The sequence below is a fragment of the Stegodyphus dumicola genome, chromosome 10, assembly GCF_044657685.1.
Source record: "Stegodyphus dumicola isolate Sdum_Otavi_A_Nest chromosome 10, ASM4465768v1".
Classification (NCBI taxonomy): Eukaryota; Metazoa; Arthropoda; class Arachnida; order Araneae; family Eresidae; genus Stegodyphus; species Stegodyphus dumicola.
The window spans coordinates 120,283,111-120,294,208 of NC_140777.1; the positions used below are offsets into that span (position 1 = coordinate 120,283,111).

Sequence of the window (11,098 nt, forward strand, 5' to 3'; positions counted from 1 at the left end):
TTATGACTGCAAATGTGTTTTTGTAGCTATCCTGAGTAATAGTGGCTAATAAATTGTGTTTTCATTCTTCATCAAGTGTTGTCGTCAATCACTCCAAATCCATGAACCCATAAAGAATGCAACAATATTAAAGCAACCACCTTGGTGATATCTTACACAAGAAAAGGTAAAAGTTACAGAGTCATTTGGTTAGTTTAAGCAGGAGATGTGAAAAATGTGCAGTGCCCCACCGGGACTTGAACCTGGACCTCTGGAATATGTGCCAAGTATGCTACCAATATACCCAAAACCATGCAGAAAGGAGGAAGGAAATATCTTATAAAGTAACTTATCAGGTGCAAGTTAGTGGTTTTTGTGACATTTTTAAAATGATTCCCAAACTACTGAAATTTATCATAAGTCATCAAATATTATCAACATATGAAAAGAAAACATACTTTAGGAATCTAAAATACAAATTCTAATTATTAAATAAGGATTATGTGATACATTAAAAAATGCAGAAAGGAGGAAGGAAATATCTTATAAAGTAACTTATCAGGTGCAAGTTAGTGGTTTTTGTGACATTTTTAAAATGATTCCCAAACTACTGAAATTTATCATAAGTCATCAAATATTATCAACATATGAAAAGAAAACATACTTTAGGAATCTAAAATACAAATTCTAATTATTAAATAAGGATTATGTGATACATTAAAAAATAAAATACTTAAATCCTTCAATCTTACTCTAATTTTTTCTACATTATTTTTCTTCCCAAGTACACTGACTACCAATAAGTATTCGGACATGTATGCAAATGACGATATCTGCGGTCCTAAGGTACGTCACGGACTCCGCCGGTATATATCGTGTAGGAAACTGCATCGGCTTTAGTCGCATGCAAGATGCCTCGCAGTTCGGAGCTCTCTGATTTCGAGAAAGGTATAGTTATCGGGAATCACAAATGTGGCTGATCCTTAAGGGACATATCTAGCGATCTGAAGGACTCAAAATCGACAGTGGCCTATGTGATTAAGAAGTGGAAGGTGAGCGGTGATTGTCGAAATGTGCCCCGAGTCGGCAGACCAACGAAACTGGGAGATAGTTGCTGTTCAGACGAGTGCTGTCTAGAGAAATTCGGAAGAACCGCACCCATCCGATGGCCCTCATCCGCGAAGAGTTTCAACAGGCATCCGGGAGTATTGTTTCAATGAATACCATCCGTAAGGAAGCACATCTGCTTGGTTTTCATGGTCGTGCTGCTGCCCATAAGCCTTTGATCACAAAGTCCAACTGCGCTGCTCGGTTAATGTGGGGCAAAGTACATCGAAATTGGACCGTAGATCACTGGAAACGGGTTCTTTGGAGTGATGAATCAAGGTTCACCCTTTACCGTTCGGATGGCAGGGTCTGGGTCTAGCATCTACCTGGAGAACGTCTCCTGCCAAAATACATTGTGCCAACAGTCAAGTTCGGCGGAGGTGGAATTATGGTCTGGGGGTGTTTCTTTTGGTATGGGCTGGGTACCTTGGTCCCCATTCATAGTAAGCTCAACTCTGATGCCTACTGCACTATTTTGGATGATAATGTGCTTCCTACGTTGTGGCAGTTTTACGGGTTGGACCCCTGTTACTTTCAGGACGACAATGCCAGTTGTCATGTTTCGCCGTTAACCAAGGCTTGGTATGGTGCCAATGGAGTTCATCGAATGGACTGGCCTGTCCAGAGTCCAGACCTGAACCCTATCAAGAACCTCTGGGACGAGTTGCATTGCCGAATTCAGGGGTGCACTACCCGTGCAGAATCGGCGAAGGAACTTCTATGTCTTCTCCAAGCCGAGTCGAAGAAAATACCACTAGCTGTCATATAAAGACTTGTGAAAGTATGCCCTGGAGGGTCCACGCTGTAATTACCTCTCGTGGAGGCTCTACCAACTATTGATTTTGAATAAAATTAGTTTTTCTTCTGTATCACAGGTGTCCAAATTATTATTGGTAGTCAGTGTATATAACAACCTGCTTTTGGCTTCTTAAGTATTATCAGAGAAATACAAACTCAACATTCTACCAAACTCAATCGCACCCACTATCTACTAAATGCATCTCCTTGTTGTTTTGTACCCAGATTTTGCGGCAAAATTTTATATTCCTGCTGAAATTTGACCTCAGTTTCTTTCATTGCTTACACAAGCTCATATTTTAATACTATATACTAACAACTACACACTATAACTAATGATTATAACACTATAACTAACAATGTATTTACAAAAATCATTTGAACTTGGACTACAGTGAAAAAAATACATATAATAATGAGGGTGCTATTGACTGAAGGATTATTGTCAGCATGGTTGCCTGAAGAATAATTATGTTCATGGTTGCCAGATTTTGGCACATTCTACAAATTTGGTTACTTCTACAAAGGTGGTTGCAATAATACCAAATTACCCATTTGATTTACAATAAGATTTGGAAAAAGCCTCACCATGGAAAGCTAGACAACTGTCATACAATGGCCAGTTCTCAACTGATATCCAGTTCATCCAAGGGGATGAAAATACTGTTGCTTTACTTCCACATAGACACCATTTCTACGCCCTCTGCAATAGACTTATAAAACTATAGCCAATTCTCAAGATGAAGATTTGGAGATACTGAGAAGCAACCCAGACATAAAAATCTTACAAATCCCTATGCTGGAGAGCAACAAGAAAATCTACTGTGACACTTCTATGGTCCATACATACCTGCAGAAGTTCAGCAAAAATATTTTTATCAGTTCATAACTTATCTTCTCCTGAAATAAGACCCACAATAAAATTGAGGACAAAATGTTCAATATGGCCTAATATGAATAAAGCCTGCTAACTATGGAGTATGTTTATCATGCCAAGTCTAAAGTTCATAGATATACAAAGTCAGTTTTGAGAGAATTAAAAATACCTCCACACAGATACCAGCATTTAAATATAGAATTTTTTAGTTCATTATCTACTTGCACATAATTCAAATACAGTACAAAGTACGTAATCTGGACTCGTCTGGACTTCGGCGATTCCGGCTTAGGGATTTTTCCGGATTATAGATCATCAATTTAAATCTGGTAAGATGGCATGCATAAATTATACAATTAAAAATACGAAACCATAATTTATGAAATAAAGAACAATTATGATCTAAAGGGTATCAAAATTTACAAACAAAAAACTTAATATTTATTTGTTTACTTTATTAAACATTTCTTTCAATGTAAGTTGTTTATAGTTAGAAAACTTCTTCGTGGGAAATATTTAAGTTGCTTCGTTTTTTGTGCTAATACTTTCTCTTTAATTCTACAAACAGACATAATTTCTTGTTCAGTTACAAAGTTCCACTGTTCAAGTCCTGTAATTGCTATGTCGAGAATACCGACTAACTTGTCAATCGAAATTTTTTCATTTTCGATAATTTCTCTGTCACTTTCTTTACTATCGGAAGCACGCATGTGTAAGTTTGTGGCTTTGAGGTCCGAATTATAGATCACTCTGGATAATGGATGTCTGGATTACGGACTTTGTACTGTACCTTATACTATTGATAATTATACATGATAAATTGAAACAATGCTATTAGAAGCTCAATCAGCAAAATCAATCGCCTGGTTTTCATGCTTTGGAATTCCAAATGGCTTACCATCTGACCAAGGTCAGAATTTGATACCTAACTTTTTCAAGCCTTGGGAAAATACCTTGGTTTTCATATCAATACTATATCTGTGTATATCATTCGTAGGCAAATGGCTTGATCGAAAGACAACACAGAACTTTAGAAACAAGCCTAAAATAGCACCTGCTGAAATAAAAATAACTGAAAGCATTGCCTTTCACTCTTTTAGACATCTGCTATCAAAGAAAACTTCAGTTGCTTATCTGCAGAACTTGTACACAGAGTCGCCCTAGCACTGGCATGAGAATTCTTTTTAACAACACTTCACATGAAACAAAGTAAATTTTGAATTTTTCAGAGTCGTAGCCAGGGTTTTCAGCACCCAGGGACAACTGAAGATTTCGTGTCCCCTACTGCTTGCCAAGGATGGAAAACGTTTAATTCTAAAATGTCATAACATCAGTTTGGCACCCCTTGGATTCTGCGCCCAGGGACAGATGCCCCCTCTAGCTACGCCCCTGGAATTTTTGTGTCTGAATTTCCTCAAAACCTTTGGAAAAATAGTAAGAGATATGAAGCCAAGGCCTGTGGAAATAGATTAGTCTTTATTTCTAAACAATTTTCCAACTATTTTGACATACTCCTATAGAACAACATCAGCAATTCTTCATTACAGTCCATTTATCTTGGACCATATCCTGTACATGCAAGATAGGATAAGGATTTCAATACTGAAAAAAATCCAAGCAAAAGTTATGAGTTTCAATCAACACATATTGAAGGATATTCAAAGACTCAGAATAAACCAAGACTACCAGAACTTGGTAATTTTTAAAGTTCCCTAGTCACTTTAAAGATTATCTTCCGTAACAGATGTAAATCCGAAGGGATTTTGTAGCGTCGCTTCGGCCACATTGATTTATTGTGCTATCATCAAGTTTCTGATCAAGTTTAAAAGGAGTGGCAACATTAAGAAAATACTATAGGAAATTCTGACTTTCATTTTTTTTTAATTAAATCAATAATTTATTCATAATCCTCAATGTAATGAATTTAGATCTGGATCGAAAATGGGAGAATTACCGAAGCGTACTAAACTCATTTTGGATCTGATTCTCAGTAAAATGGAATTTTAAACTTCTTCTTTCATTTTACAATAATATGTATATTTAACATTCAACTAACATATTATAATTTATATAAAAAAAGGCTAAACATGATTGAATGGAAGCATAAGAGTAAATAACTATTTCAGATGATTTTTATAATTTATATAAAAATTGCTAAGCATAACTGAATGGATGCCTGCATTGCAATTTTGCTACAAAGTTATCGCTAAAGCATAATTTCATCTCATTGGTTGTTCAAACATAATTTTCTATAATGAATGATGCCTTTTCTATGAAAAAATTCTCTGTAAAGTGCAGAATCGCCCACTTATTTGTTTGCCGCTTTTTACAAGGGTAAAAACAATTGGATTTTTGTCAATTTCCTTTTACTTTTTAAGTGAAAATAGGTTGATGTGTACATAGATAAAGTCAAGGGATACATACATAGTCAAGTACATAGATAAAGTGCCATTTTGGTGCAATTCTGAGATTTTTTTTTAAAGTGAAAATAGGTCAATGTGTACATGGATACCGAGTACGTGCAATCCTTAAAAACACGTCAAGCAGTGGGTGATTTTGCACTTTACTCAAAATTCTATTGCAGACTTTTCGTCATGGTCAATTCCAAATTGTTAAATCCATAAGATATCAAAAAAGGATTTAAAAATTAAACTAGTATTTCAATGGTGTCTTACGAAATATAGAACTATATAAACTTACGCAATCTGAAATCAGGACGTACGCTAGATTTGGCGTACTGTTAAATGGGCGTGTTTGCTAGATTTGGCACTTTTGTGCATACATTTTAGCTGCAATTTTTTTACGGCCTCAAAATAGAATAGTACCGACATTTCTTATATATATAAATGATCTTTAACGTTTTTTTGTGGTATAATTTTTTATTAATTATAACTCTAACCATACAAAACTCTTCATTAAACATAATCTGTAAAAATTACTAGAATACTGAAATTATGGTTTTTAATTTTCAATTTATATGTAACCTATAAACACAGCTGAATTTGTAATCAGAAAAATGGGAACTGACTTGAAATCTCATAAGTTACTTTTCTCATACTCAAATTTGTTTCAACTTTGTATTCCAAAAAACATTACTTCGTACTTTTGTCATACTCAAATTTCTTTCAATCTTTTATTCCCAAAAAATACTACTTCGATATATTTAACACCTTCACGCTGATCGGAAGCACTTTCGCAAAGGATCCGATAAATGTAAACATCGCCAAAAATGGCGATAAAAGTTCAAAGCTGGTAACACGGCGAAATGGTTTGTCGGAGGCAGACACCTGGTTCGCTCTTAGAGAATATTTCTCATCTGTTTCTGTATTTCTCGTCGGGGCTCCGTTTTGCCGCTGTCTAGCGGTGCGTCACTACCAGGTGAGGTTGTGAAAATTGGCGGTGTATATAACATGGCTTTTTAGAATAGTATGGCTGTGTTCTTACATAATTTTTAAAAGTCTTTAAACATGCAGAACCACAGGGCTCCTAAAATATTATGATTAATGTGGGCCACAATAATATACGTTTTAAATAATTTTTAATTTTATTACTGTTATTTTTACTTAAAATAATAAGAATTAAATCAGTTTTCATGCTTAAAAATTTGATATATTTTTAATGCATTTTAAAAAATTACTTTTCAGAGGATGCTAGGTTTTTATATACAACGGATGATTAGAATAAAAATAAATTATTATTGGTTCTCTGATATGACAAAATACTTTTATGTATTCCCAGGGTCATCAAATTTAGTAAACCACTGCTTTGAGTAATTAATCAAAGTTTGAATGAATCTTGAAAGATAACAAGATGCATAATGTTTATTCTAGTTTTATTTACAATGCTACTTTAAAGGATTTGAATATTATTGAAGATACTTGGCATTATCAAATTTATTATGAAAAAGACAACTGTTTCAAAATAAAATATTTTAAGCTATCACCAAGTAAATTCAAAAAACAACTTTGAAAATTTGCTTGTGTAAAATGAATGTTTTAAATGTATTATTTAGTAATGAATCCATTAATCTGTTAAATGTACAGTAGCACTAATTATTAAACATAATTTTGAGAATATCAACAAGCAAAGCACTTAATGAAAAAGACCCTTTTTACTAAAAATATTAGTATTCTGTATGAATGACAGAGAATATATGTAATGAATACCATGGCCAAATACCTATATAAAGAAAAAAAACAAACAAACAAACAAAAAAATGTAGTATTCTCTGCCTCGAAACTTGCAAAAGTAATCCTGCTATGCAACACACAGTTAATTTCTGATTACATGATATTGCAAGCATTTTCTTCAGATTTTTCCTGCAACTGATATTGAATACTGGTAGTTTGATCTGGTTTCATATCATGGTTGATTTTTCTAGTTTTACTCAAATGTAATGCAAATACAAGCCAGTTCCCTTAGAAAGTTGTTCAAGATGGCATCTTTCTTCAGGTCCATAGCCGGTATTCTTTGCCATATTCGAATAACCTAAACTTTCCTTCAGATTCTACATTGACATGATATATCTGTTGTAAGCAGGACAAGGATCATTCCACCTCTATCCGTGTAGCAGGAGTGTATTTAAAACATGTCAAAATCATGGAATTCATAACAAAATCGACCATGTTTTAATCTTTATAAATTTTCCCGATTTTCTTACGTCATGGGTTTCACTAACAAGACATTCATACTTTTCTTCAAGTTCACAAGCAGTTGAGCAATACAATAGCTGAATACTGGTAGTTTGACCCAAGTTTGAATCTTCAGTATTCAGTATCTTGGGCCATCACACTGTCATGCCCCCTAAAGTTATTACTGCTTGGCATTGCATTCAAAAATAAAAAAACACAAATGTCTCATAGAAATCAATGATTCCTAGTCATCTGAAGAAAATGTAAGTACATTCATTTGTTATTAATTTTCAAATTTAATCCTAGTATCCAGTGCACACAGGATTTGGCTACTTTTAGCGACTTTATGATGAGCAGTAAAAACGGGACATGTACGATGAGTAGTAAACAGATCATTCAAAGAATATATATAGTTATATATAGTATATATTATGTATGTACACACATAGCATATAGTGTATGGTATATAGACGTTCTTTGGATCATTTTTGGTGTTGGCGATAATTTTCAAAACCACGCCAAGGCTGCACCGTATACTAAGATTTTACCATTAACATTATTTTAAAGTTATTTTATATAATAAATGTTGCAATTAATACAGAATGCATTATTTTACTGAATTGTAATAATATGTTTCATTTGTATGTCATTTAATTGCGACGCGCGTTCTCGTGTTAAATAATAATACATCGTGCATTCTCCCGGGTTAACTATACACCGCTAAATGTCATTATCAACCTATGCTAAATATCTTATAACTTGACTTGTACACCGCTAAAATCATGGGTAAAATCCTAGTATACGGTGCAGCCTTGGCGCGATTTTGAAAATTATCGCCAACACCAAAAATGACCCAAAGAACGTCTATGTATATACTATACACTATATATATTCTTTGAATGACCCGTTTACTACTCATCGTATATGTTTCGTTTTTACTGCTCATCATAAAGTCGCCAAAAGAAGCCAAATCCTGTATGCACCGGATACTAGAATTAAATCAAATCATGACTCCCATATGATAAATATCTTGCAACTTAAATATACCAGAGAATGTATAACAATACATATTCTTTGACTATACACTGATAAAATCACGCCCGATTAGCCATTGGTGAGCTTGGCGAATAAATACGATCGGAGCCAACGGATCCTTTGTGGAAGAAAACCCCGCTGAACTTTTACAGCGTTTACATTATATTTCGGTAAAAGTATATTTACAGGTACCCCTTGGCGAATATTGGCGGTACATGGATACCGAGTTTGATAACAAGTCAAAGAATTGCACAAACTCGGTATCGATGTACACATTGACCTATTTTCACTTAAAAACCATCACAGCATTGCACAAACTAAGCACTGCGCACTCCCTTGACTTTATACATGTACACGTCGACCTATTTTCACTTAAAAAAACATTAGAGAATTGTACAAACTTGGCATTGCGCACTCCTTTGACTTGGCGATAAATGAAACAACTTCGCGATAATACAAGGGATACCCTTCAGTCTAATCTAACCTAAATTTCTTCGCTTACTTAAAAAACAACACACTAATATACAACACTCACTGACAGACAAACAGACAGACAAAGTAGACAGATGTCTTGTTTTGCACCCGCTAAGTCTTTCTGCACCGATGGGCGAAAAATCAAGCATAGGTGCGAAGGAAAGGTATATAGAAAGAGGGGCAATTTCGTATTTGAAGAGAGTAAAAAGGAACTTCGTACATTTTTTACGAGTTCAAAAGGCCAGAAAGAAAAGATGGGACAAAATAAAATTTAAAATAAATGGCCCAAAAATAATGGAGGAGAAAAAAAAAGGGCCTATAGAAAGAAAAGGAAAAGAAGTAGAAAATATCCTAAAATACGATTGTGTCCATGAGTGTAGTTAAGGAGTTCATCTGCAAAAATTAGTGTCTTTAAGAAGCAAACTTTAGCTAAGTTTCAAAAAAAAAAAAAAAAAAGAATGAATTCCTACATGGTAATGTGTATGCCCTTATCTTGAGACCTAACTAGAAAAGACATATATCATCACAGAGATGTACATAATATTTTAACTAAAGTAACATTAAATATTACCGTTCCCAAAAAATTCATGTATATTTCAGAAAAACAGTAATTGACAAAATTATAAATCCATCATACACAGTGTGAGAGCATTTCAGCAAAAATAAATTATACAGTTTATTTTTCTTAAATATTAGTTAAATATAAAATTAATTTATTAATTTAACCGTTGAAATTTATTATAGTACAAGTTTAACAAATTCCGTCACTGTATTTTTATTTGCTCATAATTCTAAATTTGAGACCTGAAAAAAAAAGTCGGGGATCTTTGTTACAAAATTCACAATCTATACTCATCGATGATCAAGAGATCCCCATTTTTCCCTCACAAGAAATTCCCAAGCACGAAAAGGAGGGCCTCCAAAGGGTGTGAGTTGCTGATAAGAACGGACTACTGATAAGGAATGTGGCGTCTCTACGGAATAGTTACGAAGAAAAGAACCACATGACCTGCTACTATTACCAACTATTGTATAATGTTAGAATCTTATGAAAAATAATAAATAAAGAAATTTAATGACAATCTAGTGATAGAGAAACAGATATTTTATAGAGAACAGAATGTTACTTATCTGAATATTCCGTGTCAGGGCCTCTTTTGGATTTCTCGTGTTCATAGTGAACAGCTAACAAAACACCTGAAGTTTCCTTTTTCAATTTGATGAATGAGACATTGCATAGGAAAGGTGCATTTAACTATTTTAGAGAGTTGAAAACATTTTTGAAACGCTTATTTAAAAAATTTCGGAGCTATGTTTAGACACTGCCTCCAGCTTTCGTGATCGCAGCCACATGCAATGTTTACTTTTTCATACAACACTCACTTCTTTGTTTACAAAACAAACTTATAGCGGTTAATAGTGAGAAAACCGCAAGTGTCTGGATGAAGTTCAACGGCAGCTGCGAATCTTACTGAATTTAGTTACTATATGCCATTAATTTTCAGTACAGATATAGATATTTCATATCTTTTCCTTCATGGAAATAGGAAGAGACTCAAAGGCTATAAATTTCGATAAAAAATTGATGTAATTTAACATTAAAAGAAAAGTGAGAGAAAATTGACTAACCAAAAGGACAGACAGACAAACAAAGTAGACAGATCATGGAGGTTCTAACCAACACCGTGTTGTTCTACGCAGTGGCTAATCGCACCGACGGTGCGAATAGTGAAGATAGATGGTAATCTAAAATGGTGCCAGACACCAGGGTACCTGGGTATTACTAACCCTACCCATCATCGAACAAATTATAGTGTAGTTTCGAATATATGTGAATTATAACTGAATGCATTAATGAACATATCTTAGGGCCCTAGTCTGGACACCGTCGAGATAAAAGAACGGGTCGCTTTTTGCGATCTACTCGACCGAGAGTGAGTCTTGTGTCATCGTCTCGATCATTACAGAGATCGACGCGTCGGAAATTTTTCCGTCAGCTGGACAGCTACCGTTTAAGTTTCTTACTGTCAGACAGACAGACAGACAAAGTAGACAGATGTCTTTTGTTGCACCCGCTAAGTCTTTCTGCACCGATGGGCGAAAAATCAAGCGTAGGTGCGAAGGAAAGGTATATAGAAAGGGGGGCAATTTCGTATTTCAGAGGAGAGTAAAAAAGAACTTCGTATATTTTATACGA

The 11,098-nt window shown here is 34.5% G+C and overlaps 1 protein-coding gene across 3 annotated transcripts in view; it reads right to left on the reverse strand.

Moving 5' to 3' along the window:
- Nucleotides 1-9,001, reverse strand: part of LOC118195565 (beta-galactosidase-1-like protein 2) — a 44,488-nt gene extending 35,487 nt beyond the window's left edge. For 2 of the 3 annotated variants that reach the window (XR_004759289.2, XM_035366894.2), the window contains exon 1: nt 8,829-9,001. The gene's annotated coding sequence lies outside the window, so the exon portion shown is untranslated. The remainder of the gene's footprint in view (nt 1-8,828) is intronic. The other variant, XR_004759287.2, reaches the window with a different exon arrangement.
- Between the last annotated feature and the right edge of the window lie 2,097 nt (nt 9,002-11,098).